Raw genomic sequence first — 10,612 nt, 5'->3', positions numbered from 1 at the left:
AGAGATAGTATGTATGTTTGGATTTATTTTTGGAGATAATTTAAAATAAGTATTATATATTTAATGTTGTGTTTTGGGAGACAAAAATTACTATTCATTGTCCAATCATGCCTTTTTTTATATATATTTACATATATATGTGTGTGTATATATATGTATGTTTTTATGCTAAAACAGTTAAAAACACCTAAATAAGGTGTTTTTGAATGATGACAAACATTGGGTATGTTTTGACTTGTCTCGAAAATAAGTTGGAAATGAAAACAAACATAGTGCTATTTATTGTCAATACTTTGAATATTATTTTTTATATTTATATTAATATAATAGGAAAATATATTTTTCACTCACAAACAACTTCTGCAACACCGCTATACCAATTTTTTTGTTGTTTTCATATATAATACTCTTAAGTTGTTATATTTTCTTTCTTTTGTCTTTTTTTGAAACGTAGTGTATTAGTTCGTATATTTTATTTTTATTTATAATATATTTTAAAATATTAAAAATTATTTATTATATGAATGAAAAAACGAGTGCTGGACCAACTAAAAAAGTGTCTATATGAACTTTTGTGGGGATGGTATTCACTATACGCTAAAAAGCCAACCACGGTGTCGTTTCAAGAAGGGAAAAAACGACTATTTTGAAAATAGAACCAAACAAGCTGCAAAAAATTGGAGGAAGCCTTTAGTTATATTAAGACATGGACAAAAAAATAAAAATAGAAAAAGCAAACACAATCAATTGTTGTTAGTGTTTTCTTTAGACATATGTTTTATTTAAAAACTATTAAATCTTTGAGGTGAAGACGTTTGGGATGTGATGGTAACTGAAATCGACTCTTAAGCATGATAAATAGAGAAATAGGAGGGTTTTTCGATAAAAATATTTTGATGGGACTTGTCAACTATTTGCTCTAGAGAATTCAAAGTATTGAAATCTATAAAATAATGGTAAAATGCAGTGAAAACACGACATCACTTATTTTATTTAAAGATAATATCAATGTAGTTTATAATTCGTATTTTTTATATAGATCTGATATATCTGACTTCAAAGTAGATTCTGGGACCCAAATTTCGACCCGTTAATGATCAACTCTTATATATTGTATACTAAATATCAATACAAAATGTCAAACCAATGTGATTTATTAATTTTCACTAATTTTTCATTTTAATACCATGAATTTGAATTTCACTAATAACCGTAGAATTCGTTACTTTATGATGATATATTATATAGATTAGTGGTAGTCGATCTATAATACCTGATCCAATGGCGTTTGGATCTACTTCTTACTGTGTTTGTGGGGTTGTGGTGATTAAGTTGGATACATAATACACTTTGAGTTCTTGGCCGAAAAAATATTTCGTAGCAAATAGGTTATTTTATTTAAGTAGCTGCAACCGGTTTAACCAATTAATTCCTTTTTATTTATGTATATTTATATATAAAAAATAAAATATGTATTTATTTTATATCAATTATTTCTGTAAATTAATAAGTTGCTTCACTCTTACGTCTTGCTGACTTGGAAACATAAAAAAGATTTTAACCCCTTGATCATACCCTTTGGTTGATTCCTTCTCACATCGACCAATTTTGTGTAAAAACTATCTCGACTTGATTTAACAATACCTTTACAAAAAAAATCTAAAAGAATAAAAAAATTTGAAAATAGCAAAAATATCTATTACAATGTGCTTCATTGTAATTATCACGACGACTACAATTATGACATGGAGGGAAATTGTAGTTTGTCTGAAATCTTTTATAATATTGTCCTTATATATTTTGAAAAAAAGAAGTAGTTTGTAGTTCCCAAATTACCCTCCACCAAAAATTCCACACACTTGATTGAAGGTGGGAGGCAGGGGTAGAAAGGTAACTAGGAGATGAACATGAGAGCAGCCTATGAAAGAGATGGGGTTGGAGGTTGAGGACAGAAGTAGATAGTTAGGGTCCAAGGACATCATCATCATCATTGCCACATCAAAGCTTCATTCATTACTATGTGGATGGGAAGTCTTTGTGGTGCGGATATCTTCCCCCCCCCCCCCCCCCCAACCCCCACCCATACATAAATAAATAGTCAAATCAAATTTTGTTTGTTTGCTTTTATTTTTTTTTACTTTTTATTAATTTGAAAATAGCATATTTATTTATTCCCATCATTTTGAATAGTAATATCATTTTTTTTTTGATAATTTAGAAGTCAAATTTTGATAAAAAAATTTCTGTTTTATACAAAGACTGTCGTATAATTACTTGATTGGTTATTATTGTTCAGTTGATCACTTAATAATAATAATTATTATTATTAAATACTATCAAATATTAAAAAAGAATTTGATGTAAAGTAAATGTTGAGACGTTCTGCCATATAATTACTCGATTGATTGTCTTTGTACAATTGACCACTTACTAATATTAATATTATTATTAGGTACTATTGAATATTAAAGAAGAATTTGATGTAAAGTAAATGTTGAGACATTCGATTTTTTTCTTATTTTAAAAAATAAATAATTGCTATTGTAAATGGATTGATTTTCATGTATAATATGTAGAAATCAAATGCATTTTCATTTTTGGAATCATCAACTCATATTCAATTTTGAAAAATATTGAAAATATTAAATTCTAAAAAATTCACTTAAAAATGAACAAACGAAAGGCCGCTAAGTTTACCAAATGAGCTAAATCAAGCAATAATACTCTTTTTTCTGTTTGATACCGAATTTCAAATAAAATAAAAAAAATATATTTTTAATTAAATTTATGTATTTAGAATATCGTGGATGGAATATTTGGTTTATACAAGCTTGCAACATTATATTAAACCTCCATTTAGATGGAGCTTTTAAAAAAGTTCTATTTAAATTAATAAAAATTTTGAAGTGAAATGTTAAATTAATTATTATTTTTTTTGGAAGAAAGAAAATCCTTAATTTATTATTATGGTAATAGTTGGAGGGACAGCAGGGAAACGAACAGGAGAGGGGGGCATGACAAGAAGATGATAAAAGTTGCCTGCCTGTGCAACTGTAGAGATTGGACTTATCTAAGAAAGTGATTGGGTGTGGTGTAGCGCAGATTTCTAAATTTGTGTCGTCCGACGTGTTGGTGTTGGTGTCGGTGTCGGCCGTTCTCATCAGCATCTACGTCATCCAATCATTGAATATCCTCACGGCTGGATGGATGGCTGATGTTTTATACAAGAATTTTGATGAGAGAAAGGGAAAAAGAAATGTTAGGAAAAATAATTTTTGGTAGTAAATTATTTAAATAATAACAAGAAAAATAAAGTTTAATGAAAAAACGTTAAATAATTAGAAGGTAAATTCATTTTCTAGTAATAAAAGATGAGAAAAATAAAGAAAATTTTACAGAAAAGAATTACTATGTAATTATAATAACAAATGACAAACTCACCAGAAAAATTAAATAAATTAATTTTACCACGTCCCCGTTGATGACATCATCATCAACCATCATTGATATTATTTTTGTTTTTTTGTGAGCAGTGACCAAACGGTCTAAACAAATCGTGTTTTTCTTACTCTTATTACCTAATATTTTCTTTATTCATATTATTTTCCAAATAACAAGACAAATTTGAAACTTCATACTTTTTTATTGTATTATTTTTATTTTCTTTCCCCAAATCTTTGGATTAGAATATATATGATGAGGTTTTTCCTGTTAGGTTCTAAAATGACAAAATTGGCAAGATGAACGCGTATTTAGATTGAAAATGATTTGAAATTTTAAAAAATAGAGTAACAATAAAAACGGAGAAATTATGTAAGTTAAAAACGACCCTTCTAATTATATATAGATATATTGGTATTTTGGCATAGGATCCAAAAAGAAAATGGTAGGCCCAGCCCACACTTCCCCAACCCTCCATACTTGAAAGGCCTGTCCTGATCCATTTTTCGACCTAGTTTCCACTTAATCTAAAACCCCCTAACCCTACATTCCATTTCTCTTCAGACGCTCTCTTCCTCTCTGTAGTTTTCCACCTTCTTCTCTCTCTTTCTCTGGTTTTTCCACCCCATTAAATTCGATGCTCTCAAAATCACTTCAATGCTGCCTGTTTCTCTCTCTCTCCTTATTTGATAGATCACCTTTATAAAGTCTCCCATGGATTTTGGCTTTCATATAAATGAACTAAAAACAGAAAAATAAATTTTCTTCCCTTTCTTCGATTGCTCCGGTTAAAAAAGGGTTCTTTGTGAACTATTTTTCTGTGTGGAAAACCTAAATGGTTAAGAGTGGTCTTTTGTGGGTCGGTTCCTTTGCAGTTGTGATATGAGGTCTAAATGATCCAATAGGAAACCTGTGTGGTTTGGATTGTGGTCAGTTTGGTCCTTTGTGGATGAGTCTCTTCTTGGGTTTGTGCAATCGGTATGGTTGGGGTCCTAGTGTTAGTGGTTGTGGGCTTCTCCATGGGATTTACCTCCCTAAGCTTTTTATTCTATTCTTGATTTACTGTTATTGCTTTGTTATTTCTGTATTATTAGATTTAATATTATTCTTGTAATATTTGTTGTTGTAATGTTGGCATGTACTAATGGTTTTTTATAGCCCATTAATTTTTCTGTAATAGTTTGACTAGGGTTTGTTTATTTGGGCTCATCACAGCGGGGATAAATTCTCAACAGTGGTATCAGAGCCTTCGGGTTCTCTGACTCTGACACCGGTAAGATTGTTCCTATTTTTCTTGCTGCGAAATATTTTCTCTTTGTGAGATTTCTGCATCTATCTCTAGCTCCCTGAGCTTTTTGTTTTGTTCTTGATTTACTATTATTGCTATGTCATTTCTATATTACTAAATTTAATATTATTCTTGTAATATTTGTTGTTCTGATATTGGTATGTATTAAGGATTTTTTGTAACCCACTAATTTTTCTGTAATAGTTTTAGTAGGGTTTCTTTATTTGGACTCATCACGACGGGGATAAATTTCCAACAATAGTATCAAAGCCTTCGGGTTCTCTAATTCTGACACCGATAAGGTCATTCTTATTTTTCTTGCTACGAAATATTTTCTCTTTGTGAGATTTCTGCACCTGTCTGCTCTGTGCGGATATTAATCTGAAAAACTTATTTTTGGGTATATTAATTCTGCTATTCGTAGTGGATTTTTTTTTTTTTTTGAATTTAGTTTCAGCAGGTCTGACTGATTGAGGTGGTTGGTATTTCTTGATTTATAAATACCACTTTTAAGTATTTCAAGAAAAGGAATATCTTTTGTGAAGGATAGTTTTTGGATTTGGCATATTAATTGTGCAATGAAGAATTTTTTCATTGAAAATTGGCATTGGATTATTTTTTGAGTATTTCTAGTTTGATTTTTACACTAATTTTAGCTTGCATCAATGTTTTGGGTGCATGGCCTTTATTTTTTGAATGTGACCTGATTTAGTGTTTGGATACGATTATTGCTTTGTGCTAAATCTACTTAATGAATCTGATTTAATCTGCCTTGTTGTGGTGTTTTTTTATAAGTACTGGGAATAATTCTGTTTAGTGTGTTATCTTTTGCTTAGTATTCTTTTGATATCATAAATTAGTTTTTTACCAAGTGTTTGAGATATTTCTGCTTAGTGCGATATTGTTTACTGTTATGTGATTATTCCTAAACAATAAGCCAAATTGTTGTTTACTATTCTTGTTAACATTTCTGTTATATTCATATTGTTCTTCTAATTCTGTTGATATTGGTTTGTAATATTAAGGATTTTGTACCCATCATTACTTTGTAATAGTTTTTTTAGTAGGGCTTATGAGTTGTGGGCTCATTATTGCCAAATCCGACCCTTTAGACTATCCAAGAGGGAATTTGTTGGTATTTTGGCTCAAGACCAAAAAACAAAAATAGTAGGCCCAACCCACAACCCCAATCCCCCACACCTGGAAGGCCAATTCGACCAATTTTCCTACCTGATTTCTACTTAACCTAAAACTTCTCTTCAGCTGCTCTCTCCCTCTCTGCCATTTCTCCTCCCTCGTCTCTCTCTTTCTCTGGTTTCTCACCCATTAAATTTGATGCTCTCGAAATCACTTCACCGCCACATCTCTCTCTCTCTCTCCATCTTTAATGGATCACCTTTGTAAAGTCCCCCATGGCATTTGGCTTTCATATAACTGAACCAAAAACAGAAAAATAAATCTCTTTCCTTTTTTTCGATTGCTCTAGTTAAAAAAGAGTTCTTTATGAACTATTTTTCTAAGTGAAAAATCTAAGTGGTTGAGAGTGATCCTTTGTGGGTCGGTTCCTTTATAGTTGTGATTTAGGGTAAGTGATCCAGTAAGAAACCTGTGTGGTTTGGATTGTGGTTGGTTTTGTCCTTTGTGGACGAGTTCCTTTGTAGGTTTGTGCAACCGATGTGGTTGGGTTGCCGACCTTGGTGGCTATGGGTTTCCCATCGGATCTGGCTCCTTGAGCTTTTTTATTCTGTTCTTGATTTACTGTTATTGTTTTGTCATTTTTGTATTATTAGATTTAATATTATTCTTGTAATATTTGTTGTTGTAATATTGGCTTGTATTAAGGATTTTTTGTAACCTACTAATTTTTCCATAATAGTTTGATTAAAGTTTATTTATTTGGGCTCATCACTGCGGGAATAAATTCTCAACAATATATATATATATTATCTTAAGCACTATAACTAATTAAAATTTGTGTAGCATTTTATGCACGAGAAAAATGACACCTTATAATATTAAAAAAAAAAAAAAAAACAGAGGATCTTATCTTTAATTTGGTGAATAAACAAAAAAGAGACGATGTTGAGATGTGGAGGCCCGTTTGATTATTTTTTGAAGAAAGTTTCTATCTTCAATGAAAATACTCTTGAAAAAGTGAATTTGAAAATAGTTATATTTAAAATATTTTTGCATAATTAAATAATATATATGTCAATCGTCAAAAACTTCAGCCTCACTGGCTAATTGCTATTAATTGTTTAAGTGGATTCGAGAAAATTTTATTTTTGGTCCGATAATTTAACATTTGTTTATATTTTTTATCTCAATAATTATGAAATATTTATGTAAAGGATAATAATTTACGATTTTTTCACTTTTTGTTTTGTTGTTAAATAATCACGTGGTCGTTTTAAAGGAAAATTTCAACATGTGAGAGGCACATGTTGCACGGATAAAGCTACAGACTCCCTAAGCCTTAATCATACTTTGAAATCCTTTTTTTTCCAAATTTTGTCCCAAATCTCCCTATAAAAAACCATAATTGCAAACAACCAAACAATCAAAGAAGAACTAGATAGTTCCTACAAAATTGAGCCTTCGTGACCCTAACCAAATAGTTATGCCAGAAATTCACCTTCTTTCTCATGACAAACAACTCTAAATTTTCTCCACCTTGCAAATAAATCCACACCCGCTTATAATATCGTTATAGATATGGAACCATTTTCCCTAATTTGAGCTCGTTGCATGCTTACCACAGTTAAACTTGATCTTTAATTTTGTAGTATTTGAATCACTTGTTGAAGCCATATTTTCAATTTGAGATGCCCAACTCTTGCGAGTTTGGAAGGACCCAAATGATAGTAGCCTAATTTTGTTATTCTTATTCTCTTGCTAAAAGTTACAGTTATAATTCCTCAAAAAACAAAGCATTTACTTCTCACATGCCAGCATTCCCTCCAAAATGCCCCAATTAATATTTAATTGTAAGGCGAAAAATGAGAAAATTTATAAGTTATTGTTCTTCCAAATTTTAGGGATAAATCCAAATTGCCCCCCCCCCCCCCCCCAAATAGCAAAAAGCCCTCCTAAAAGAATGACCAATTGCCTCTCCAACCAATCAAGAAGTATATTACCCCTTTCGCAGGATAGTGTAGTTCACTCACCCATTTTGCGATTGATTTAGCTATTCTTGTTTGTAATTGATCACTTTTACTCCTAATTACTAAATAAACTGCACATATTTTCGTAGAAACTACATAAAATCCATAGAACAAAACCTCCAAAAGAAGATAAAAGCGTGCTGCAATATAAAGAAAGAGATAGTGATCATTTTTTTCGACTTTTATATTTAGTAATTAGCTAGGGGGTAAAAGTGATCATTTACAAAATAAAATAGCTAAACCAATCAAAAAAATGAGCGAGTGAACTACACTGTACAACAGAGGGGGGTAATATGTTTCTTTATTAAAAGGGGGGTAATATGTTTTTTTTTTTCAGGGTTTTTTTTTGCCATTTTTCAATATTTCAGGGGTAATTTGAATTTATCTCCAAATTTTAGTATAAAGAAACAAATTATGAGTTTAAATAAAATAAAAATTTTGGGCGCAAGTACTGCGTGCCACCGTATCTAATTGTTTTTAAAGTAAGAATCCTGTAATTATTAGGACCAAAACTTAACAAAACTAAGCTATAGAACCAAAAATGAGATTTTTTCGAACGGACTCATAAGTGGTTGATATATACACACACTTATAAGATTATTTACACTTAGATTTTTTTAAAAATACAAATTACACTTTCCCCCAACTTTTTTTTTTTAAAAATTACATTGAACCCAACTGCTCACCCCATTAGAACAATATTGGCGGAGAATGCTATTGACAATAAAAAATTTAATAAGTTTTCAACTTTACTCCTCATCCAATATTTCGCATAATTATTAACAAAAAAATTCTAGTAATACTTTTATAATTGTAAAGGGATAAATATAATATATAACTAAAGTCAAAAGACTGTATTTTTAATAAAATATGTTATTTCCAAATTATTGCCACTGAATAAAAAATATTCTTTGATGAATGAAAAGACTAGCCATAGTGCTAATAATTTATGCGAAATGCTGAATGAGGACAAAATCTAAAATTTATGTAATTTTTTTTTGCTTACATGAATATATTTCAGCAAACCCCAACAGAATAGGTATAATTGCAAATGAAAAATTCTTATAGGAGATCCAGATATAATTAAAAAATATTCCATGGGAAAAATATAATTTCTCATTTTTTAGGGCAGTTTAAGTGTATATATTTATATTTGCATATGATAGACTGTGGGTAGAAAAGCCATGAAAATGACTTAAATTTGCATAGTCCAGCAATAGGGAATTGGAAGGGGTTTTTGTAAGGTTTGTGGTAGGTTCTTTTCAGTCTCTCTTTTCCTCAGCCACAAAAGTTTTGTCTGTGTTCAATTCAGCACTCCCCCCCCCACCCCTCTTTTTTTTATTTTGTTACTTTTTTTAAAGTTCCCTTGAAAGCCAAATATATTGATTGTCAATGGGCCCAACCCTTTTTTTTTGTGTATCTTTTAACATATTTTCTGTCGGCTGAGTTTGAAATTTCTACATAAATTACTCAAAAAAGAGTTTTGTGAAAAATGTGGAAAGTTAGAACCCTTTTTTTTTAAAAAAAATAAAATAAAATCTTTCCCTTGAAATGCATTAATTTTTATTTGATCCTCTTCCAATATTTGGGGCAATTATCCTTCACCAGGACGGACTTTTTTATTATCTGGGCACTGCGTAATTTGTACTGAAGGTCAGGCACATTCGTTATATGTGTAAAAATAAGTAAGAATAATGCATTTGTAGATGAACTAAATTAATTTTTACGGAGCTAAAGGAGTGACGAGTGCGTAATTTTCTTTTTTTACATCCTCACTTGAAGATATGAGGGGTATTTTGATAATTTCATAAAGAGAGTTTGAAGCTACAATGATCATTCTCTTTGTTGGAAGCTCATCGATCACATCAACTCATGACTAAAAGACGTATTTTACGATTATCACTTACTAGTGTCTGTTGTTCCACACAGATGTGATCTTTAAATAAGTCACCAAAAAATAAAACATTTGTGGGATATCTTCAAAAAAAAAAATAGCAAATTAAAGAAAATAAGATACCAAAAAAGTGTTCGTCATAATAAAAAAATATAGATGACAATGTACAAACAAACAGACAACACATCAAAATTCACTTTTGTGCAGAGATTTTTGTCAAAATGAGGTTGGCCGAAAAACTACACTTCGAAGTTTTTAAAGGGTTGAATTGAAAAGAAGAAAATGATGGAGAAGCAAATTTAGAAATTGGACCACAGCAATGCCCACACTGCTGAATTTTGGGGTTAACTTTCAGATTTAGTAAAGAAACTGTACTAAATGAAAAGGTCCCCAAGATGGTGAGCATTTGAGACGCTTTTGCTACGGAAACTATGTGTCTGCTATTATACAAATCGCCCTCAAATTTACACACGCTGAATTGTCATCAAGTCACAAAAATTGATTGATGTACACATCAATGAATAAACAAATGGTTGCATAGGTAATTATATAATTTAGGTAAATTGCATTTTACCCCACATAAAAGTACCAATCAGCATTTTGCATAATTTCGCTACGAAAATGATGATATGTACTATTAAACAAATTGACATATAGGCACAAATTTAAGTGATGTATGTTTATTATATAGTTACGGGAAATTGCATTTTACCCCCATATAATGGCACTAATAGGAAGAAAGACCCCTAGACGGAAGGAAAAAATGATTATGAGGAAAAAAGAAGTTTATTGTCTCCCGCATCAGAATCGTATTGTCCTTTTTTG

This window comes from Sesamum indicum, unplaced genomic scaffold (assembly GCF_000512975.1).
Source record: "Sesamum indicum cultivar Zhongzhi No. 13 unplaced genomic scaffold, S_indicum_v1.0 scaffold00155, whole genome shotgun sequence".
NCBI lineage: Eukaryota > Viridiplantae > Streptophyta > Magnoliopsida > Lamiales > Pedaliaceae > Sesamum > Sesamum indicum.
Note: the sequence above shows the minus strand (reverse complement) of the source record.